Source organism: Heterocephalus glaber, unplaced genomic scaffold (assembly GCF_053883595.1).
Source record: "Heterocephalus glaber isolate CG9 unplaced genomic scaffold, H.glaber_assembly_v1.0 deba00001531, whole genome shotgun sequence".
NCBI classification, from domain to species: Eukaryota; Metazoa; Chordata; class Mammalia; order Rodentia; family Bathyergidae; genus Heterocephalus; species Heterocephalus glaber.
Genome location: NW_028258329.1, coordinates 6,759,665 through 6,784,691, shown reverse-complemented (window position 1 = coordinate 6,784,691; position 25,027 = coordinate 6,759,665). Strand labels below are relative to the sequence as shown.

The following is a 25,027-nucleotide window of genomic DNA, read 5'->3' as shown; positions in this document are numbered from 1 at the left end:
GTTTGCTTTGATTTTGTATTCTTCATAATAGCCATTCTGACTGGGGTGAGATGGAATTTCAGTGTGGTTTTGATTTGCATTCCCTAATGGCTGAAGAAGATGTTGAAGGTTTTTTTTTTTCCATATGCTTATTGGCCATTTGTAGTTTTTCTGACAAGTGTCTACACACAATTCATTTGCCCATTTATTGATTGGGTTGTTTTTCTAGTGTTAATTTTTGAGTTTATGTACTCAGATATTAATGGTTTCTCAAAAGAATGTCTGGCAAAGACCTCCTATTTTGTAGGCTTTTTGCTCTGTCAACTGTTTCTTTGTGGTGCAGAGGCTTTTTAATTTGATATAGTCCTGTCTGTTGACTCTTGCTCTATTTCTTGTGCTACTGGAGTCCTATTCAGGAAGTCTGCCTGTGCCTATGATTTCAAGTGTTTCCCCTGTATTTTCTTCTAGCAGTTTCAAGATTTCAGGTCATATACTGTTGTAGTCAGGGTTTTGGTAAAAGAATACATTTACTACAGGACACATAGTTTATAGGATTATTTATGATAATTACCCCAAAAGTCAAATACAAAGGAGTGCAAGAGATTAACTGCACACTAGGGGCCAATGGATCTAGCTGGCCTGGATCCCAGTGATTTGTTTTGGTGACCTCGATTCTGTTCCACTGGTCTGCACACCTATTTTTAATGCCAATATCATGCTGTTTTGATTATTATAGTTTTATAATATATATTGAAATTAACTATTATGATGCCTCCAACATTGCTCTTTTTGCTTGAGATTGTTTGGCTATTCTAGGTCTTTTCTTCCATATGAATTTTAGGATTTTATTAGTTTTGTGAAAGATGCCATTGGCGTGTCAATAGGGATTGCATTGAAGCTATAGTTCACATTTGGTAACATGCCATTTTAACAACGTATGAATTCTGCTGATTCATGAACATGGGAGGTCTTCCCATCTTCTAATGTTTTTAATTTCTTTCTTTGGTGTTCTGTAATTTTCACTGTAGAGGTCTTTCACTTCCTTGTTAGTGATACCAAAACCAGATAAAGACTAAACAACAACAAAAAACTACAGACTAATATCCTTGATGAACATGGATGAAAAAATCCTCAATAAGATTCTTGCAAACAAAATTCAAAACACATTGAAAATATCATACACCATGCCCACGTTGGTTTCATCCCAGGGATGCAAGGATGGTTCAACATTCATTTATAAATGCAGTGCACTACATAAATAGAACCAAGGATTAAAAAATCACCCTATCGGGCTGGGGATTTAGCTCAGTGGTTTCGCCGCCTGCTGCGCAAGCGCAAGGACCAGAGTTCGATCCCTGGTACCAAAAAAAAAAAATCGCCCTATCATCTCAATAGATGCAGAAAAAGCCATTGACAGATCTCTGCATCCCTTCATCATAAAAAGTCCTTAAGATAATAGGTATTGAAGTATTTTTCCTCAAAGTAGTAAAAGCTACATAAAATAAACCCATAGCTAACAACATACTGATGGGGAAGAACAGAAAGCATTTTCTCTCACATCAGGGATGAGACAAGGTTGTCTACTGTCGCTATTCCTGTTCAATATAGTATTTGAAGTTTTGGCCAGAGCAATTAGGCAAGAGAAAAAAAAATAAAAGAGACACAAATAGGAAAGGAAGAAGTCGTCAAATCATCCCTATTTGCAGATGATATGATCCTTTATCCAGAAGATGCTAAAAAAAAAAAACTACCAGAAGACTCTGATAATTTATAAATTCAGCAAGTTGTCAGGATACAAAATCAACATGCAAAAATCAGTAGCTTTCCTGTACATTGATGGTGAACTGGCCAAGACAGATATCAGGAAAACAACTCCATTTACAATAGCATTAATTTTTTTGAAGCTATTGTGAATAAAGTTGTTTTCCTAATTTCATTCATTGCTAATGTATTAAAATACAACTGATTTTGTATATTCATCCTATGTCTTGCAACTTTGTTAAATTCATTTATTAACTCTAAAGAATTTTTGGTATATTTTTTAGGCTTATATGTATGCAAAAGATCATGTCGTCTGCAAATAGCAATAATGTTACTTTTAAAAATCCAAACTAGGTGCTTTTTATTCAACTTACTTGCCCTGGCTAGAAACCCTAAAATGTTGAACCAAGTTAGTGAGATCTGGGCATGGTGGAACATTCCCAGAGGCCAAGTCAGGAGGATTGCAAATTTGAACCCAGTTTGGGTAATTTAGTGACTTAGCGAGTCCCTGTCTAAAAATTTTTAAAAACCATTTAAAAGGGTTGGGGTTGGGGGTGTGGCCCTGGGTTCAATCTCTAGTATCAAAAAAAAAAAAAAAAAAGCAGAGGCATCCTTGTCTTGTCCTGCTCTTAGAGAAATGCCTTTTGACGTTACTAAGTATAATGTTATCTGTGGATGTTTCATAGATGTTCTTTATGAGCTTAAGAAAGTCCTCTCTCCTTTAAAATCTAAATTTTATTTAGCAAAATGCCTAACTACAATGCATTATCTTTTTTGGTACTGGCGATTGAACTCAGGACGTTGCGCTTGCGAGGCAGGCACCGGAACCACAGAGCTAAATACCCGGCCCTACCTCTAGAAGTTTTATGGTTTCAGGTTTTACATCTAGATTTCTAATCTATTTTGAGTTGACTTGTGTATTGTGTTAGATAAAGGTTCAATTTCAGTTTTTAAAGTGTGGAAATCCAGTTTTTCTAGCACCACTTATCAAAGAGACAATTCTTTTCCTATTGTGTCTTTTGGTACCTTTGTGGAAAATTAGCTGACTATATATATTTGGATTCACGTTGGGGCTCTTTGTTGTGTTCCACTGGTTTATGTGCTTATTTTTATGCCAATGCTATGCTGTTTTGTTTAGTATAGTTTTGTAATATAATTTTAAATTAGGAAATATGATGCCTCTGATTTTTTTCTACTCTCAGAATTGTTTTGACTATTCAGGGTCTTTTGTGATTCCACAGACATTTTAGAATTATTTTTCTATTCCTGTGAAGACTACCCTAGGGATTTTGAAAGATATTGCATTGAATCTGTATATTGCTGTAGGTAGTATGGATATTTTAATAATATTAATATCTTTCCATTAGCATAAAATACCTTTTTATTTATTTGTGTCTTCAATTTCTTTCATCACTGTTTTATAGTTTTCAATGTACAGGTCTTTCTTTGGTTAAATTTATTTCTAAGTATTTCATTTTATTTTTGATGTTACCATAAACTGAATGATTTTCTTGATTTCTCTTTTGGCTAGGTTGTTATTTGCATGTGGAGAAGCCAGGAATTTTTGTGTGTTGATTTTATATTGTGCAACTTTACTGAATTCACTTTTTTTGGTTGGAGTCTTAGGGTTTTCTAAATATAGAATCATGTCATGTACAAATAAAGATAATTTTCTTCTTCTGTTTTGATTTAGATACTTTTAATTTCTTTTTCTTGTCTAATTCCTCATGATAATATTTACATTACTATGTTGAAGTGATGAGAAGGGGCATCCTTGGTTTGTATCAGATCTTAAGAGGAAAAGCTTTCAGTTTCTGCCCATTAACTAAATTAACTGTAGGGGTTTCATAAATGGCCTTTATTATGTTGAGGAATTTTCGTTGTGTACATAAACTGGCAAGAGTTTTTAATCAAAGAAGTATGTTGAACTTTGTCAAATGCTCTTTCTGCATCAATTGATATTATCATGTGACTTGTTTTTTAATCTGTTAATATGATATATGTATCACATTGATTTATGCATGTTAAATCAGTCTTGCATGCCATGGATAAATCCCATTTGATCATAACGTATATTCTTTGTGATGCGTTGTTGAATTGGATTTGCTAATATTTTTATTGAGGATTTTTTGCATTAATACCTACCAGATTTATTGGCCTGTAGTTTTTTCTCTCTTGTGATATCTTTGTCTGACTTAGGTGTCAAGGTGATGTTGGCATCATAAAATGTATTAGAAAGCTCCAGTGTTGGGTGCACATATATTTACACTTATGTACTCTTGATAAATTCAATCATTTATTGCAAAATAATAACCTTTGTTTCTCTCAAGAGTTTTTGAGTTGATAGATATTTTATCTGATGTAAGCATAGCTATCGCTGCCCACTTTTATGTATCATTTGCATGGAACATCATTCTTCACTCTCAGCTATGTGTGTATACCAAGGCGTTCTCTTATAGGCATCATATAGTTAGAGCTTGGTTTTTCAAATCTATTTAGCCACTCTATACATTTTAATTGATGAATTTATGTACATTCAAAGAAATTATTGATAGGAATAGATTTATTATTGCCATTTTTTTTCTGCTTATGTTTCTAGATCATTTGTAGCTTTCTTCTCTCCTTATTTATCTTTGTGATTTGGTGATTTCTATAGTGGGAGATTTTTTGATAATTTACTTATAGTGTACCTAAGACAGAACCTTTTGAGTTGATTATTTTGGGGGGACTTTTAAACTTCATGTATGTAGATGTCCATACCTCTTCCAGGACTTAGGACATTTTCAGCAATTATTTTATGAAATAAGCTTTCTATCCCTGTCTTTGCCTTTTCTCCTTCTGAAACCCTCATAATGTAATGTGATCTTTTTTGATCACTTAATGGTGTCCTATAAACTGTTCCTACTCTTTTTCATTTTTTCCCCCTTTGAGTAATTTAAAAAGTTGAAATCATCTATTATGCTTTTATTGCATTCGTTGAATTTTTCAACATGAAGATTTGTTCGATTCTTGTTATACAAGGTTGAGCACCCATAATCTGAAATCTGAAATGTTCTAAAACCTGAAACTTTTTGAGTGCTAACATGACATACAAAATGTTTACATTCAGAGTATTTGGGATATTTTTATTAAGATATTTTTTATTAAGTATGCTCAACTGGTAAAGTCTGTACAAATATTCTAAATCCAAAACACTGAAAACTGAGACACATCCGGTTCCAAGCATGTCAGATAAGATTCTCAAACTGTATCTGTTTCTTGGTTGAATTTCTCTTTTTTTTTTCCTTAAATTCTTTTATTGGTACATTTAGGTATATAATACGTTTACATTCATCATTGGGTGCTTGTACCTGTACATGATGTATCTTGGTTCTTATTTTTTTCCCCATTCCCTGTGCTCCCTTCACCCCCTCCACCCTTCCCTATTTACATAGACTTCATTTGCATTTTTTTTCTTTTCTCATTATTTTCCCTTTCCCTTCTTTCCTTTCCCCTTCCCCTCCTGCCACGCCTACACCTTTGGACCTTTTCTGCCTGTTTCAAATTATCAGTTATTCATTTTAATCCTTTTAATCCTTATTTACGCCTTCAGTTTCTTATTCAGACCATGAATTGTTCTCCTAATTTCACTGAAATGTGTATATGCTCTTGTATCTTTCTGAGTTTCCTTAAATCATTATTTTCATTTCTTTTTCCAGTACTTTGTAAATTTCCTTTTCCTCGGGGTCAGTTACTGGAGAGCTAGTTTTCTTTTCATGGTATCTTCTTTCCTTGCTTTTTCATTTTTTTTCTTTTGGTGGCTTTGTGTTGGTGTCTGTGTGTCTGGTGGGATGGCCACCTCTGTCAGGGTTTATAGAGTAGCTTTCATGAGAAGAGACTTTATCTGCTGATGGGTGTTAATATGCTGTTTGGAGAGGGTGTGGTGGCTTTGGTTCCAAGGCTAGTAAGAAATCCCTCCTGGTTCTGATTTGATCCCAGAATGGGGATGGGGTAACAGAGGCCTTTGGTCCCTACGTGCTAGCCTCAGTCTCTGCATTCTGCAGGGATCCTGCCACTCTTTGAATACATTCTAACGCTCTCCTGCAGTTATTTTTATGATGCGGCAGGATTATTTGGCATTCTCTAGATAGAACCAATGTAATCACAAGCGTCCTTATAAAACGAGGAAAGGAAGACCCGAGTCAGTGAAGGTGATTTGATGACAGAAGCAGGGAGAGTGAAAGATGCTAATCAATTTTTGAATTTTAAATTTCATTGATTGTCTCATTTTTCTATTTTATTTCTATTCTAGTTTTTTAATTCTCTTTCTTATTCTTGTTTTCAGTTTACTTTGTACTTCATTTCTAGTTTCCTGATACTGACATTTATGTCATTGATTTGAAATCTTTTCTTTTTGATGTAGACATTTATAGCTAGGAGTTTCTCCCTGATTGTTGCTTTATGCATTTGATAAGTTTTGGAATGTTGTGTTTTCATTTTCATTCAGCAGTGTACGCTCTAGTTTCCCATGCAACTTTGGTTTTGACTCATTTGTTATTCAGGAATATGTTGTTTATTATGTATTTGTGAGTTCTCCAAATTTCTCCTATTATTGATTTTTAAATTTTATTATATTTGGAGAACATTCTTTGTGTAATTAGAATCCTTTCACACTTACTGAGACTTATTTGTAGCTGAGCATATAGTCCATCCTGGATAATGTCCCATGTGTGCTTGAGAAGAATGTATTCAGGTTCTGTTGGGTGAAGTGTTTTATAGCTATCTTTTAGGTCTAGTTGGCTTGATAGTATTGTTCAATGCTTTTATTTTCTTGTTACTTTTCTATCTAGTTTTCCCACCCATTATTGAAAGTGAGGCACTGAAGTCTCCAATTGTTATTGTTGAAATCTTTACTTTCTCTTCTATCCTGACAGCTTTTGCTTTTTGCATTTTGGGACTCTGTTGTTGGTTTTATATTTTACATGTTTGTATTTGTGGTAGTTGTTCATCACTATAATAAATACTGACACAGCTTATAGAGAAAAGGTTTATTTTGGCTTACAGTTTAAGAGTTCCAGTTCACGATCGGTGTACCTGTTTGCTTTTGACCTCCAGTGGAGATGCCAGATGGCAATAGCGGAGAATGCATGGCAGAACAAACCACTCACCCTAATGACAGGAAGTTAAAAAGTGCAGAGAAAGTTGGGCTCCCACTATTCCCTTCCAGGACCACCCCCCACAACTTAAAGACGTCCCTCTAGGCCCCACCTCTTAACGGCTTTACTGCTGCTCAGTGGAACCACTCTGGAGAGATGAAGGTCAGATCAAGGACAAGGGGAGGTTAGAAGGAGGTAGAATAGCACTTCAGTGTGTCTATATGCCACGGTTTCTTTATCCATTCATCCACTGATGGGTACTTATGTAGATTCCATATCTTGGTTATTATGAATAATGCTATAATGAACATGGAAATGCAGATATCTCTTTGACATACTAATTTCATTTCCCCTGGCAGTGGGATTGCTGGATCGTATAGCAGTTCACTTTTTAATTTTTCGAGGAACTTCTATGCTGTTTTCCATGATGGCTGTACTGATTTACACTCATACTAATAATGTATAAGAGTTCCCTTTTCTCTGCGTCCAGTCCAATCTTGTTATCTTTCATCTCACTCTAACAGGTATAGTGTACAGAGATGTACTTTATGATAATAAGAACATAAAGGAATACATAACAATGAGCTATCTGAAAAAGAAAGCAAAATCCCATTTATAATAGCTACTAAATAATTAAATACTTAGGAATAAATTTAACCAAGGAGGGGAAAGATGTGTATACTGACAACTATAAAACACTGATGAAGGACCTAAAGAAGGCAAAAATAAGTAAAATATAAAGAAAATATTCCATTTTCAGGAATTGGAAGATATAATGTTGTTAAAATGTCTAAACCACCAAGAGTGATTTTAAGTCAAATAGGTGTTAAAGGAGCTAAACAAAAATTCAATTATACTGTCTTTTCCCTTTCCCTATGTAGTTACCAGAGATGATGATTTCTCAATGTGGAGTCACATGTCTGCCACCTGTCCCTTCTGCTTTTCCTTTTATTCCTCCTCATTTTCTAATTTGTCTTCTTTCCCCCAGTTTCAAAGATCTTTTCCTCTCATCCTTCAAGGGCCTATAAGAATTTTACTTCCTACCTATGCAACCATTGAGCTCTGCCATAAGCCAAGACCACTGCTCCCAGGCTGCCTTCTCCCCCTACCCTCAGCCCAAACATCACACAAGGGCATCTATTTTCCAAGTTGTGGGAATAGGATTCACTCTAGGAGGCTGAGGGAGCAATCTCTATAATGTTTGTTCAACTCTAGTGAATTTCACATAGTTAGAAACCCTTAAATAAGGCTATTGTCTCATGAGCAGACGTCAGGCTCCAGCAGGGAGGCTGTGGAACACAAGGTAGACTAGTAATAGGTTTCTGGTAGGAGCAGACCACCAGAGCTGGCCATTAACACTACATTATTCAGGGCCACTGTTAAACGACTAATCAGTTGTGAATTAGGGTTTTGAGCCATGTATACCTTATATGTGGTATGGTGTCACCATTAATCATGTACTGGAATGCCGAGAAAAGACTGAAGTGAGCTAAAGTTGAAGGTTTAAGGTTTCTTGAAACCAAGCTCATTTAATGGTATTCATGAGTAGATGACGGGTTATGGTAACCAGTCTTTGGTGTCAGTCCCATTCCATCGGTGACCCCAGGGGATAGATAGCTGCCCAGATGCCAAGCTTTTTGGAAAATATGAGTAGTAGTCAGCATGAGTCAGGGGACAAACCATAGACAGCATATCTTGTATTTTCAAAGCTCTAAACAGAGTACAGGTTTAAGATTTCTACATAAAATTCCAAAGTTGTTTTAGGCTAAGGAGGAAGGTCAGATTTCCCTGCAGTTTGGGACTTCCTCAGAGTCCCATAGTTCTAGAAATTGACCTAAGCAAGGGTCAGTTTTGGAGGGGCAGACCACAGAGACAGCTTGGAGTTGCAGAAACTTCTGGTTTCTCAGTGCTTTCTAATACTCTTGATACAGTTACTATTGACTGTTATTATCATGAACAACAATAATGCTGACTACCATCTCTTTGGACCTACTAGGTACCAGATACTGTTCTAGATGTTTCACAGACATTAACATAGATCATTTTTCCAGACCAATCATTCATGCTAGGTTGGATCACTCCTATTCTAAAATGAGAAAACCTTGCACTGCATGGTTCACTGGCACTGAACACACAGAGATTGCAGAGTTTCCAGAAAGCATGTTCTTGGTGCCTGTCTACTGTTCCATACATCAGCCAGTGGGATGAGTTCTTCCCCTGGCTCTGGATGAAAACTTTGGCCCCATAAATTTTCTAGTCTCTCCTAGGTAATAAAAATAGTCACCATCTTAAGTCAATTTAAATTCCAAAATATGGTCTCAATTCAGTAGTTAAAATATCTAGTTCCATGTCATAATACAACCCCTGGTTTCATTCCAAGTTGAGCCTGCATCTCCTCTGGCTTCTGTAGGAAACTTGTTCACAGGAAGGGGTCCATGATAACACTCTTAGACCTTTCCTTACCTGAGCTTTGTTCTTCCGTGAGCTTGGGGAAAGAAGAGGGGAAAGAGGACCCAGAAACTTCTCCTTGACAGATACAGTCACCCGTCTCTGCCATGGGTTCATTATCCATGGATTCAACTAACCATGGATTGAAACTACTTGGGAAAAATAATTGCATCTCTGCAGAACATTATGAATTTTTTCTTGTCATTATTCCCTAAACAATACACTATTACAACTATTTACATAGCGCGTACATCGCATTAAGTATCATAAGTAATCTAGGGATGATTTTAAGTATTTGGGAGGATGTAGATAGGTTTCATACAAATGTGACACCATTTCTATAGAAGAGACTTGAGCATCCTTGGGTTTGGTGTCCATGGGGGCATCCTGGAACCAGTCCCCATGGATACTAAGGGATGACTGCGTTGATGTGGCTGTGGAGTAGAAGTATTTTGTGGGACCTACAGGTGCTTCACATTGGCTTTCCTTCCAGAGCACTTTTGTAAGTTGCTTGGAGAAACAGCCCCATCATCCGGTCACACCTGGGATCTCTTACCTGTCAGGCTGGTGTGGGAGACATGCTTCCCCCAGCCGTGGCTGATGCTTCTGGGAGGCTGACTGTTGCTGGTGGGCCCTGTTATGGTGCCCTCAGTACGGTCCCCTTGGACGGACCCCAGGCGCCTCTACACCAGCGCAGTGTCACACACGGTCCCCACCACAATGTGGCTGTAGTTAGAAATAAGGCCTACAAGGGGGTAATTAAGGCTAAATGAGGTCACAAGAGAGGGCCTTGTCATATAGGATTCATGTCCTTCTGAAAAGTGACACCAGAGGAATGCCCTGGACCTGGCCACCATGTGCAAGTCAGAAAAACACTTTTGCCCAGAGGTTAAACTCTACCAGACCTTGATGTCGGACTTCCAGCCTCCAGAACTGTGAGCAACACATTTCTGTTGAAGTCACCCAGTCTGTGGCTTGTTGTTATGGCATCCAGAGCAGAACAAGACATGGCCCATCTCTTACCTTTTAGCTCTCCCAGGTGTAAGCCAAGCCCCAGTCCACAATGCTGTTCAAACTCTAGGCTCATACATTCAATCCTCTGTGACGCCCCCATGCAGCCTTCTTCCTAGGCGTGGAAGGGGGAGGGGCCTCCATCCCACTGTCGGCCTGACAGTTCTGGGCAGGTACTGTCTCAAGCATGTGGTATCTATTGTCTTGATGTCGACCCAACCTTCTATTTTCATATCATTGAATACACAGCTGCTAATAATCTAGATCCACATCTGGAATCCAGGTCTGACTGTAATTTATGGCCTTTCCTCAACTATACTCCACTGATCTTGTGCAACAGAAGGATTCCAGACAGTAAGCTCATGAGGGCAGGGCCGGCCTATTGTGTTTACCACTGTATCCCCTCCTGGCTGACATGGTCCACACGGAGCTCAGGCTGTTGCGCAGTAGAGATTGCCACAGGGGTAGTGGCTGATACAGAACCTGGCACATAACAAAAGCTCGGTATTCTTGTTAAAACTGTTGAATGGAATGGAGAGGCCATCTCTCTAGTTCCAGAATGAGGGATGGAGAATTGCGGAAAGATGCTGAGACCTTCCAGCTGGGCCGGGGTCTGCTCAGTGAGGAAACGTCCGTGCTACACAGCTGGGAAATGTTAGCACCTGGCCATTTCCCATGGGAGCTGGTGGGACCATTTCCATCCAGGTCCACTTTCTCCCCCTCTGCTTTCTTCCAGGCCTACACGAGCCATCTCGCCCTCCAGTCTGAGCCTCTAATCTCACCTGTTCCCCCAAAGGTGGCCATCATCAGAGACGGCCATACTGCTGTGAGCCAGCAACAGGTAGAGGAGGGGGCTGGCATCTCAGCTGCCCTCCAGAGAAGAGTCTCTGCCCAGGGCCTCAGTGTCACTGAGGGTACAGCCCATGGTTTGGTAGATCAACCTTGACCCTTGGCTGAAGCAGGAGGGAAAAAAATCAGAGGCACAAGGGGCTGAGGGTCACTGCTGCTTCACGTTCACCCCTAATGTGCCGTGTGACCTTGGCAAAAGTCTTTTCTCGCTAGACAAGCTGGGGGTGGGGAGCCTGGTGGCTAATGCTTTGCATATGTATGTTGCAAGGAATAATGAGACAGCCTCCGTGAAGCATATTTTGTCCTTGGGGGACCAAACTGTACAAGCTATTTATTTTAAGAGCATGGCTTAATCGGCTCATCCAGCTTATCCCAGAAACACCCCCGGCTATACTGGCATGGTCTGTGCGCAAGCAACAAAGCCCAATTAGGTGTTCTTTCCTGCCTGGAGCCCAGCTAGCCGCCTCTGAGCAGAGCAGAAGGCAAAGTGCTGTTGGTCTGGCATTTGAGGTCATGTACATCTACCCATGACCATGTCTTGAACTCATCCGTTCATCCAAAAATCTTTATGGATTCCTTCCCCTGCACCAGGCTTTGGGGTGGACCCTGGAGGTGCAGATCTGGAAACACGGGTCTCTGAATCTCTGGTTTCCACTCCTGTCATTCCCACAGTGCTGCACTCTCTGTAAGCAGCAGATCTCACCCGTGTCTCTTCCCTTGCACAGTTTGCCCCCTTCTGCTTGGAATGGCCTTTCCTCTCCTCTTCGTGCCAAACCTTCATCTTCGAGTCCTCCTGGAGGAGTTTTGCATGGGCTCCATTTCCACTAGGAGTAGCTCTTTGCTGTATCTCTGCACGATGTGAGGACAGAGTGGGCCTCCGCAGCCCTTGTGTTCTTGGTGTCAGATGTGGCCGTGTCTGCTCTGTAGAGTGATTGATGGTGCTGCAGTTCTCTTAGGGAGCTTCATTGCTCAAAGCCAAGCAGGATCTCATTTTTCAGCGTTTCATCAGTACATCAGCCTCAGGACCCAAACCCACCAATCCAGAGCTCCATCAGGCCTTGGGGCATTTGTAGTTCTGATAAGGGAACACATATCATAGCCTTATAGAAATCTGAGCTCCAGGGTGTATAGACAGAAGGTACAGAAGACCCTAGGAACCTTATGTGATAATGAGATAAACAGAGTAAATACTTTGGTGCTTGATTTGTTAATGTTTGTCTTTCAAAGAAGAGTCAGAAGAGTCAGGTTCATTTCCCAGCTTAAGAAGGAACTTCAGACCGTGGGCCAGCTGAGAGGAGGCAGCCGGGCGTGGTGGGGAGGGAGTTGGCCACTGACCATTTGCTCAGACACAGCTTAAGGAACCATCTGCTTCCCTCTCGTGGAACCGGCCCATCCCAACAAACAGGCCTGGAATGTCAATTTGTGGGTCCTGTCTTGAATCCTCCTGAGAGTCATGGCCACTTCTCTCTTTACCTCCTGCTTTACAATATAGGGTACTAATATAAAACTTGAGGTAAAGAAGACCAACATATTGGAAATGGACTGCCATTGGAAAGGCAGTTTATTATAGCTCTCAAGAGGAAGGGATTTACTAGGTGCCGTGCAGGGAAGCACTAGGGTTGGTCAGGAGGCAGAAGGGGCAGGAGAAGTGCAGGCAGGACAAAGGAGGCTTGGGGATATAGACTCTGGGCTGGCTGGTCTGCCTTTGAAAATTATAGCTAAGGTGAGTTGTTCACAGTCTTTAGCTATAGGCTGGCCCGGGGGCAGGGGGGCAGCACTCTAGGGTCAGCAAGGAGGCCCCAGATTCAAAACATCAGAAAACAAAATAAAGGACATGCTCAGAGTACTTCCTTGTGTCTGAGCCTTGGCTTCCGGTCTCTGGTGGGCCTGGGGGTCCTCCATGGACAGGCACTGTCTTCCTGCCATTTTCTAGCAGCTCCAGGGTGCCTTGAGCAGGGGTGCCCTGGGACCGAGCCCACATCCTGTCCAACCCCTGCCAGGACATGGCACGCAGGAGACTCTGTACAGTGCAAGGGTGCTGGAGGTGCCACCGTGTGTATGGGGTGTTGGTGCTGAAGACCAGGGTTCAAGACAAAGGACCAACATAGCACTGAAAGGCTCAGGTGGGAAGCGCTGCATGTGTCAACTTACATGGAAGTGAAAACGGGGGGGATGAGATCCTGTTGGGACACAGTAGCTGAAGTTGTTGCAGCTGGAGTTACCTGGAAGCTCTGGCTGGAGGCAGTGATGTCACATGACTGGGAAAGTCTGACCCCACGGCACGGGCTGGGCAGAGGGGGTTGAAACAGGCCAGAAGAGGAAGAGGAGGGGAGTAAAAGAGAGCAAGGCTGTTTCTGCAAAAGGGCTAGGGCTTGCTTTCTTCAATCATCTTTAATGCTATCATATCTCAAGGAAAGACCTATATGAAGTTGCGGCCGTTAGAGTCTGCAAGGATGAGTTGTTAATGGGGTAGAAAGATGCATTCTGAGGAGCCAACCATGGGGTCAGTGGCTCTCAAAGTTCAAGCTCAAACATTTCCCAGACCTGGTGCACTGCTGAAGGGATAGTAAAGAAGCCAGGAAGGTCCAGAATGCCTCAGGGCCCCAGGGTTTTAGTCCAAGATGTCCCCCAAAGTATCATGTATTCAGCAGTGGTCTTCCAGAAGGTGACAGGATTTATGAGGGGTGCTTTATTCACAAGTGGATTCATCCATTGATGAGTTCATAGCTGAATGTGCTGTCAGGAGGTGGGGCCTGGTTGGAGGTGGTCACTGAGGGCTTGCGGCTGGAAGAGTGTTCTTATTCCTGGCTCCTCTCTTCTTTCCCTCTGCTCCCTGGCTGCCATGAGTTGAGCATCTTTCTTCTGCTGTGCTCTTCCACCATGCCATTTCTGCCATGAAGACAGTCAACCATGGACTAAACTCTCTGATGCCTCAAGCCAAAATAAACCTCTCCTTTAAATTAGGGGTGTCAGGTATTTTGTCCCAGAGACAGGAAAATGCCTGATACTCCATCCAGCTACTTAGCTCTGCCTTGTAAGGCAAAAGCAGTCACAGACATAAACAGATAGGCCTGGCTTGTGCCAATAAATCTTTATTTTTAACAGCAGGGAGTGGGAAGGATTTGCTGGTGGGCTGTCTTGCAGATACTTGGATTAGAGACTTGAGACATGAGCTAAATGCAGGAGGCAGACAGAGGGATGGAACTAGAAGGGCAGCATGCTCCCTGAAGAGTGAACTGGGCTCCTTCCTGTTGGATCTAGGAGCCAGGGGTGGGCTTTGAACAGGGAAGCACTATAGATAGCCCGGTTGGACAGTGTCTGAAAAGGGTCAGTCTGGTATTGGTATGGTAGCCAGCAACAAGGCTAGCCAGGAGCCTGTTGCAGTGGACCTTGGCCAAAACAGTGTCCCCTGGCATAGGGACAGGCCAGAGAGAGTGTGACAGGACTTGAGGATGTCCTATCTATAGGCTAATTCTCAGATTTCTCACTTTCAAAGAGACAAATGGGCCCAGGAAAGAGCTGTAGCTTAAGAAATGACCCCTGTCAATTATGACAGACTCTGGGAGGATGAAGTTGAGCATCCCATCCCTAGGTCAGTAGGAGTTAAACTAAATAGAAGTGGGAGTGGCCTCTTAGCATTTAGGATCTTCTTAGATGTCGGGCTGGCATCTGCTGCCAGATGAACTGTGTGATTCCTTGAGGTATCTGTCTTTGGGTGCTTTGAAGATTTCCTACTCATTGTTAATCTCTGAAGTTTCACTATCATTCTGTTCGCTATAGTAGTAATCCCCTCTTATCCATGGTTTTATTTTTCACTGTTTTGTGGTCCAAAAATATTCAATGAAAAATTCTAGAAATAAACAATTCATAAGTTCCAAGCTATCCACCATTCTGAGTAGCATGATGTAAGTGCTGGCCTGCCTGGGATTCAAAACATCCCCTTTTCCAAGGTATCTACACTGTATATGCTACCTGCCTAATAGTCACTTAGTAGTTGTCTTGCTTATTAGATCGGCTGTGCTGTTATTGTAGTGCTTGTATACAATTAACACTTATCTTACTAAATAGTGGCCCCAAAGCAGAAGAGTAGTGATGCTGGTGATTCAGATATGCCAAAGGGAAGCCATAAAGTACTTCTTTCAAGTGAAAGTGTTCTCAATTAACGAAAAAATTGTATGCTGAGTTTGCTAAGATCTATTGTATATCATTATAATTGCTCTGTTTTATTGCTAGTTTTTATTCTCTTACTGTGCCAGATTTAGAAATTAAACTCTGTAATAGGTATGTATGTATGTACAGGAAAAGCACAATATATATAGGACTTTGTTTCCTGCATCTGCTGGGGTTCATAGAACTGTCCCCTAAAGGGAGACTGTGGTATTTATATGCATAGGTTTGTCTCTCTTCCTCCCTTCCTCTCTCCTTCCTTGTCTTCCTTCTTTCCTTTTTTTCCTCTTTAATGGGGATTAAATCCGTGGCCTTGCACATTCTAGCCCTGTAGCTGAGCTACCTCCTTAGCCCCTCTGTTTTTTTATTTTGAGACAACATCATGCTAAGTCCCAGGCTCGCCTCAAACTTGCGATCCTCTTGCCTTAGCTTCCAGGTAGCTGGGATTACAGGTGGGCACTACTGCACCTGGCTTTGCAATGCCTCTGTATTTAAGGACTTCTGCTTTTGATTTTTGGACATCCTTAGCCATTTTCTCTTCAAATGCAGTTTCCCTGTCATTTCTTTTTTTCTTCTTTTTGGAGTAGTTATTAGACAAAAGTTGATACCTTTCAACCAACCTTTGCTTTATCCGATTTGCATTTTAATTTCTTTTTATTCCTTGGTCTCTACTGCCTTCTGGATAAAATTCTTCAATATTATCTTTCAATTCAGGAATCCTGTTTGATTCCTTTATCTTTAGAATTCACCCAGTGTTTTAGTTTTTACATTTTAATGACTTTGCTTGTCAATGCTGAGTTTCCTTATTGGTTCTTTTTCTGCTCTACTTGATTTTTTTCATGATTTCCTGTTCTTTTAGAATGTGTGTTACCCTTTGATTTATCTCTTTGAACACCCTAAAATAACCTTGTAAATGTCCAGCTCACATTTGTAGCTGGCTGTGTGCAGACAGATATTGTTTATCCACCATGACCAACCAGAGAAAACCATGGAGGACCATCCAGTGTGGCCCACCTCTCATTATGCTCGGGAGGCATGGGCTAGAGAGTGTCACTAGAGAGTGACATTAGTGATCACTGAAATGTCGGAGGCATGGGGTTCATTTGAGGGTTCTTATTAAGCGAGACATTCAGACTTCAAGAACTTGGCTTTGCTGAGTTCGATCAGAAAGACAGAAGAATCTGTTTTCTCTTTGGGCAGAGGTTTGTTTATCCTGAATTCAGAGCCAACAGCTCTATTAGTTTTGAACTGACAAATATTTTTCCACATTTGGGCAGAGCCCCTTATGCGCCAGGGGAAAGGTACAATAACATATTGTTAGGGCTCTCTCCGGACAGGGGGCTGTACATTATTCATTTCTCATCCCTCTACCCTCTACCACACTGCTCAATAAAAGTTTATGGACTTGCATTGTAAAGTGGACGGTTAATATGAGTCATGTTATAAATAGTTTATATACCATAACCCTGTATTCAGATGACTGTTGCAACTGCTATGAAGCCTGTGTCCTCATTGAGCATGAGGCTGGTGCTCCAAAGGATGCAGGACCCCTGTTGAAATTGCTCCAGGGCTATTACATAAACCACAGTAATTGTCCCACGTCAACCCAGTGGCTACACTGCACATATGCATTGCATGCCTCTGTACTCATGCATGCACACATGAAAGTATACAAAGCATAAAAATGCAACGTTACAACGTAGTATATATGGAGAGATTATATGTTTATTTTGTAAAAGAAAATATTGCAAGGACCATTAACACATGAAACCAACCTCACTGTAACATTTGCTACTCTCTTCCTTTGCCTAAATCTCAATTTAATAAAATGGCATTTGGCTTCCACTGAGCTTTCAAAATCTGTCAGTATTTGATAGGTCAACAGTCATAATTGCATGTTGACTTTGCAATATACTATTTTAACGATGTGTTAATACATAGAAATCCTTGGACGGGACTTCCAGAATTGCTGTTTTATAACTATCAAATGATATGTTAAAACGAACCTCAGAGGTGAGAAAGCCAATTGCTGGGGATACGGCATTGGCCAAAGGACTGTTGGATGTGTAATTGGCACACACAGCAATGAGCTGTAAGTGAGCGCTCCGAGACCTCTAAAACGTCTCAAGAACAGCCAGTTTGCAAGGTCTTGGGTGAGCAGATGGACAGTGGCTTTGTAAAGGGCGCTTAGCAGTGTGAAGGTGGCGGAACACACAGCAGGCAGCTCTCCACCCCCTGGAGGCCGATGAGTGGGCCTCAGGGGAAGCCTCTGTGTCTACAGTGGGGCCAAAGTCAGGAATGGGTACTCATCTTAAACTGCAGAGCAAAGTGGGTGGGAGAGGTGGATATGGGGAGAGGGAAAGAGAATAAATAAGGATCCAATAAATAAGAACAGATAAGGAGACAAAGTGAGATAGCAAGAACAAAAGTGTGAGAGAGAGACTTTGGGCAGAGAAAGGGAAAAACGAGAGTAAAGAGTTTTTGGAAGGCGACTCAGCGATACCATCCTTTCCCTGAGCCGCATCTGAGCCAGATTCTACGTCTGTTTGCGCAGCTCGAGTGCCTCCCACAGGAAGCTGGGCTGTTTATCTACAAAGTGTCAGAAACTGGCGGTGCCGAGGCAGCCCTGCTGTGGGCTGGTACTCTCCCTGCTGGTTTGCTTTCCTCGCTGGCTCTGATTCCCTGGGTTCTTTACCTTTTCCCTCCAGTGGGATGAATCCCCCCACCCCAGTCCTGTGCATCTAGTCTGTTCCAAGGGAAATCTCAGTTTTCTCCTGAGAAATTCTAGAAGGAAAACCCTCTAACTTCTTGGTCATGTTTGAATGGCAGCCCTTGAAATGTTGACGCTGCTCAGGCTCTGAAAGGGGCTATTTTTCTGAGGAGGGCTTCAAAGCCAGGAGGAGGATGAGTTCACAGTGCATGGGGAAGGAATGTTAGCTTTCTGTGACAATACCTGAGGAACACTAACTTAGAAGGAGGAAGGACTTATTTTGGCTCACAGTTTGAGGTCTCAGTCTCTGGCTGCTTGACACCATCGCTTTGGGCCTGTATGTGAAGCAGAACATCATGGCGGAGCGAAGTGGCTCACCTCATGGTGTCCAGGAGCAAAGAGAGAGTAAGGGCCTGGGTCCCACTGTCCCTTCAAGGCCACAGCCCCAGTGATGTAACTGCTTTCCATTAGGGCCTCATCTCCTAAAGTTCCACACATGGGCCTTGGGGGGACATTTCAGGTAACAATGTTCAAGGAAATTCTATAGTGAGCTCCTACATCGTAACAGGTGCCAGCCAGGCCTGGAGGATTCTCCTAACAATACCGTGAGCCACGCACCTAGAACTTTTATCCTAAAAGTACCCGAGGTTGGTACCACAGCAAGCTTTGCAAAGATCCTGGCTGAGTTGTGGATATTCTCTGTCTCCTGAGTCCCATCCTCACTCTCTTGTTCCACAGATAGAATGACAAGGAGAGAAAACAGCTTCTCCATGATCATGGCAACACCTGGAAACACCTATCTGTGTTGGCAAAGGGTGGCTGATGGGGGAGAATTTGAAAAATGGCATACATCTTTTTTTCATTGGCTTAAAGCTGGTTGTCCAAATATTTGTATCATTTGAGGTACAAGCAAAAAAAATCATCAAATTTAGAGTGGATTTTTATTATCCAGTACAAACATCTTCTGGTACAGTCCTTAATTCATCTGACAATAATGTAAGTAATAGAAATTGGAACTAGAAGGGGGCAAGTGTGTTTATTTAGTGTACACATACGCTGCACACCTAGGATCCAGGGACACCTATGAGGGACACAGCACAGTTTCTGCCCTGGTGCAACTTAACTTTTCAGATGGGAAAGCACATAATGCACATGTAAAAAAAAATTTATCAAATGAATTCTAGGTTATGGCAAGTACTGAGGAAGGATAAACATGGCAGCCACACTTGGGAAGACACTTTGGTTGGCATGCCTAGGGAACATATGTCTGAGAAATAACACTTGGCCTATGTCATTTATGGCACATGGCACATAAATCAGCCATGGGAAGAATTGTATGGTGAGAGGGGACATTGTGAACTGAGGGAAGGATACCTGTAAAGGAGCAGAAGTGGGCGAGAGCAGAGGGATCACAGGACAGAAGAGCCCGTGGCAGGCGCCACATCTATGGGAAAGATGGGGCAGGACCACAGGTCTTGAGAAGACCACAGTGCCTGAAGCTATCAGAGGTTCTTAAGCAGGAGAATGGTCATGTTATGTCTTGTGTTTTTATTATGACTTCTGTTTTCCAAATAGTACCTTGTCTAGGGTGGGGAGACTATATTAGCGGGAGCCAGAAAGGAAGGAGGGAGAAACTCAGGAAATGCTATGGCTCTAATGTTTGTGACTCCTCGGAAGTCATGTACTGAAGCTGAATCCTCAGTGTAGTAGTTTTGAGAGGTGGGACATCTGGGAGGAGATTGGGTTGTGAAGTTGGGGCCTCCTCAATGCAATCAGTACCTTTTTTGTTTTTTTTAAAGAGGCCTGAGAGAGGTGAAAATGAAGGAAAAAGGCACCATCTGTGAAGCAGAGCAGCCATTACCAGACACCCAATCTGTTGGTATCTTGACTTGGACTTCCCAGCCTCCAGAACTGCGATGAGTATATTTCCGTTGTTTATAAATCACCTAATCTAAAGTTTTTGGTTATAGAAGCCCCTAACCACCTAAGACAGCCACAGCAGGGCTGCAGTGAGCAGTCTGGGACTTGGCACACAGTAGTGGCAGAGAGATTAGGGAGAAGTTGACAAATTGGGGACAATGTTTCGATGCAGGACCAGTGGTACTTGTGGCGGACTGGATTAGGGACAGAAAGGGAAACTGAGGAACAAGGATGAATTTGAGATTTTGACAGCAGACACTAGCTGCTTAGTGGTACCATTTGCTGATTTGAGGAAACCTCTGGGGTGAATGAGGAAGTTGGGATTTAATTTTGTGAAAAACCTGAGTCTGAGGCACGTCGTGGATGCTGTGGTATGCTACCCCGATGCCCCTTCAGCACTATGTGCCCGTTCTCCTGTTGCCAGGAGTGGTGGCTTCCCACAGCAGGTCTGTCTCCGAGCACTGCCCTCAAGGAGTAGCCTTTTGAGGCCACACCCCTGCCTGTGATGTACAAAGCCTTGCTTCCTTGTTCCTATTTGGGGCAGCTCTGAAGGACCGTCCAGGTACACAGCTCCCTGTGGTCCTGGCTGACCCTTTGTTGTGCCTGCATCAGAGTTGCCCAGCCTCCATGGCCAGTGGTCTTCTCTAACTCCATCCTGGTGTTCTCGAGGGCACCTCCCGATGAACCTCTTGTCCACAAATCTCCAGCTCAGAGACTGGCTTCTGAGGACCCACACTAAGGCAGCTGGTTCCAGGAGTGGTTCTAGAACACAGACCCTAAAATAAGATGTTGGAATAGCAATGACCCACCAGCTGGATACAAGAACCCAGCTCAGGGGGCAGGACACTGTCATTTGTATGAGCAATGGCGAAGCCTTCACTGATGGTGCATTTGGAAGATGTGGAGAAATCGCTATGACAAAGTAATGAAATTAAATGGCTGTTGCCAAAAGTTAGTGATGCAATGGAGAAAGATAATAAAAATGCAGCGGCTGATTAATCACATATTAAAGGTGAAATGTGAAAGTTAGAAAGCCACACTTTTATAACTAGAGCTCAGAGAAAACTAAGGATCAAGCAAGACTTTAATGGAAAGACTCAGGAAGCTGCAGAGAAGGTTGGATTGTCAGCCCCAGCAGACTGATTAACTCCTGGGCAGGATCCTGATTAGGAAAGCAGGGGACTTTGAAATTGGAATGGGATTATTTAGATCAATTCCCTAAAAACGATGAAGGCTCATATTCTCTGGAATCTTCCCAGCCTGCAGCGGTGGCTCTCTCCTATTAATGCTATCACTGCTTCCTTGTTTGAAGATGATGCTAGGGCATCCACTTGTACAGTAACACCAGGCCCTCAGAATTAAGAGTCTCCTCTACTTCCCGCTTGGCTACCAGATAGACAACTAAGTCACGGCATAACCCAGCTGGGGAAGAGAAGGCACTAGATACCAAAGGCACAGCAAGGCCTGGCAAAAAAGTATCTGTGGACACTGGCAGAGTGTGTGTATGTGTGTGTGTGTGAGACTGGATCTGGGGGTGTCAGCAACAACATGGACTAAAGGGGCCAGGGAAAGTGGCGGGAGGAGTGCTGTCCATGGACTGAACCCCCTGGCAATGACCTGGGGAGGCAGATGGCACATGGGATCTTGGGGAAAGTGACACCACACCAAGGAAAGTTGAAGTGCTATGATGGGTGGAGGGAACAGGGTTCAAAGGGCTCAGAGGATGGAAGGTGTTAATAACTGCAACAGGGCAGTGTAAGTATCAGATGAGTGTCAAGGTCAGGATAACAGAACGGAGGTCCTGACCTGTCCACAGGTTTGGGAATCATTGGAACCATCTTGTAGGGCAGGATGGATGGACAGCCAAAAGGATATGACTCAATTTCTTCAGCAAAAAACGATGGATGGTCACAAGAGCAACCATAACGTCAATTACAATGCCTCACTCAGTTTTCATTCTGGGCTAGTTTTCATGCCAGAAGCCATGCACTAAAGGAGAGGCTGGGTCCTAGGAGGGGAAAGTAGCAAACAATCCATACCCACCTTTCCCCAAAGGGACCTTCAGTCATTTCCTTCATGAACAGAAATGTACACAGACATTTAGAGCAGCTGTGTCCAGCCTTTTTGGCAGCAGAGACTAGTTTCATGGGAGACAGTTTTTCCACAGACGTGGTGAGGATGTTTTCGGGATTAGATTCTCATAAAAAGGGCACAACCTGAGTCCCTCACATGTGCAGTTCACAGTAGGGTTAGTGCTTCCTTGAGAATCTGATGTTCTCCTTGGTCTAACCGGAGGTGCCCAGGCAGTAATGTGAGTAATGGACAGCAGCTGTAAATACAGATGAAACTTTGCTCATGCATGTGCTACTCAGATTCTGCTGTATGGCCAGCCTCTTAACAGGCCACAGGCCAATACTTATCCTTGGCTTGAGGAATGGGGACAGTTGATTTAGGGGACTGCTGAACCCAAGATCCAAATTCACACTGTATTCTGGACCCAGTGCATGGGTCTTTTAACATGAAGGGGATATAGTTCAGATAATAATTGGGTCCTGGTTCAGATTTGGTTCAGTGTAGGTTCAGTGGGTCCAGAAAACTACCAGTGTTCATTTCCCCTGTCTCTGAACGTATAGTGAGAATGGATGAACTCAGTCCTTGGCCTGTGGAGTCAAGAGCTGTTGTGGTAGGGAAGGCCAAGTGGAAGCCTCTGAAACTGCCTCCCTCTCTCCAGGCAAGAGAACAAATCAGCAGTGATATTGCAATCCAGCAAAAATCAGCACATTTTATTTATTTACTCCCCCCATGGTCCTGGAGATTGAACCTAGGACCTCTCGCATGCTAAACACATGCTCTGCCACTGAGCTAAGTACCTCCAGCCCCAAGAATGCCGTATTTTCATGTCATGTCTAGAGATCTAAAGAATGCAGCAGTGCATAAAGTCCCCGTCACATTGTCATGTAACCCAGCAACTTGTCTTCAAAATATAGAATGCTTGTTGCCTGGTAGCAGATCATCACAATTTTAACTAAGAACCCCAAATGAAGTGCTGTGCCAGATGTAGGATTATTGTGAGGGTAAATCGACATGGTTCCAACCCAAGGAGTATGGGCATTGCCTAGAAGATGCATTCTTTCCTATCCCAATGAAGACAGAGCAAAGCAGTTCACATCTAGCACAGACAACAGTGTCATTCACATCTTCCCCAGGGCTGATGTTGACTGTCCTGCTCTCTTAGGAAATAGCGCGCTATACAGTCCCTCCATAGATTGACCTCATTCGTTGCATCATGCTGTGTTGTTAGGCCAGAAAAGCGAAAAGTGGTGAGTGACTTGGAGGATGTAGTACAGACTCGTGCCCTCTACAGGGTGAGAGATAAGCCCTATGAAGAGTCAAAGACCCATTGGACCAGTGAAGTTTTTAGGAGTGCGGTGGTCCAGGGTATGTCAGGACATTCTCTCCAGACACTTTATTGAATCTCGCTTCTCTATCGTGAAGAATGAATGATGACAAGCAGAAGTGTCTTTGGGTTTGGGGATAGTCCAAGGAGAATCATTCCCAGCAGCAGGACCAAGCCTAATGGAATGGGCTGGACCTTAGACCCTCTGGACAGTGACTCCCATGCACCTCCCCGGCCCTCCTCCTGAAGTAGTGGCATCTCTGGCAGGTGTCCTATGCCCGTTTTACCATTTCCTCTTGGGTATCTGGGTGGAGGGAGACGATATTTCGTTTTAGTCCACAGATCCAGAGAGAGACTGTTCAGGGGCTGTGCCTGGGGGAGCACATTGTAGAGCCTCAGCTGCACCCAATTCAGAAGCTGCAACCCTGGGCCTTGAGCCTGGGCCAGAGGCTGACATAGGAGGAGGCTTTGGAGGTGGGATGTGGGAAGGGTGAATGTCTTACATGTCACCTGGCCTGGGCCAAATGATGCCCAGCTAGCCCTGGGCCAAAGCTACCACATGGGTATTTCTGTCAGTGTTTCCAGAAGAGATTAGTGTTTGAATCAGTAAACAAAGTAAAACAATCTGCGCGCACCAGGATGGGCGGGCATTATCCACTCCCTTGAGGGCCAGAATAGAACAGGAAGGCAGAGAAAGGGTGGCTTTCTGGCTCTCTGCTGTAGCTCTGTGTGACTCATGGAGGGAGGGTCTCATGGAGCTGGGAGATTCATATTTTCTGGTCCTGAGGGGTCAGAGCTCCTGATTCTCAAACCTTAGGACCTGGACTGAATTCTACCACCAGCTTTCCTGAGGCTTATGGGACTTCATGGAGCCGATTCCCAAAATAAATCTCCTCTCACGTGTTTCTCTATGTGTGTACCCTGTGGTTTCTCTCTCTCTGGAGGATGTGTGTATATGGATATTCCAGAACCGGCCGCCGTAATATCCCCATCCCCTCTGTTCTTCCAGAGCCTCACCAAGTCTTTGGCACGCGGCTGACTCTGGCATGGGCCCTTGCGACTGCCTCGTTATTAGAGTATGACAGAAGTGACAGGGCTCCCATGAATGTCCCTCTGCTTTCTCTCAGGATGTCTGCCACTGGAGCCCGCCACCATGCCACAGGCTAGCAAGGGGCCGCTGGGAGAGGCCACTCGGAGGTCTTCTGGCTGGCAGCCCTAGCTGAGGATCTTAAGGACCGCAGACATCAGCTGCCACGTGTGCAAACGTGTGAGCCTTCTGTTCATTCCACGCCGTGTGTGTTCTCGGCCACACCAGCAGAAGCGAGCTGTTCCCACTGACCCCTGCCAAAGGCGCGGGTCTGGGACCACTCTGAAGGAGTGGAGAGGTCGAGGGTAAGTCTGGAGATGGAGCCGTGCTCAGAGCTTGTCTGGGACGGGGCAGAGTGAACACGGTTTTCAATGCCTTGGGTCTGGCTGACCCAACCTAGGGGGAGAGGATGGCGGGGGGGGGGGGGGCTGGGCTCCAGGGTTCCTTCACCTACAGGGCCGGTGGGGAAAGGTGGGCTGCGTGGTGCTGCAGAAGCTGGGGCAAGAGGATGAGCAGAAGGAGAGGCTGGACCATGGGGTGTGAATGTGTCTGCGCCACCTGAT

At 43.3% G+C, this 25,027-nt stretch overlaps 1 long non-coding RNA gene across 14 annotated transcripts in view; it reads left to right on the top strand.

Moving 5' to 3' along the window:
• LOC106010010 (uncharacterized) overlaps positions 1-25,027 on the top strand; it is a 38,902-nt gene that overhangs the window by 4,300 nt on the left and 9,575 nt on the right. For 12 of the 14 annotated variants that reach the window (XR_015441673.1, XR_015441671.1, XR_015441666.1 and 9 more), the window contains one exon: positions 19,860-24,769. This is a non-coding gene — a long non-coding RNA (uncharacterized LOC106010010). Of the gene's footprint in view, positions 1-18,798; positions 19,057-19,859; positions 24,770-25,027 lie in introns of all 14 variants that reach the window. The other 2 variants (XR_015441667.1, XR_015441670.1) reach the window with 2 other exon arrangements.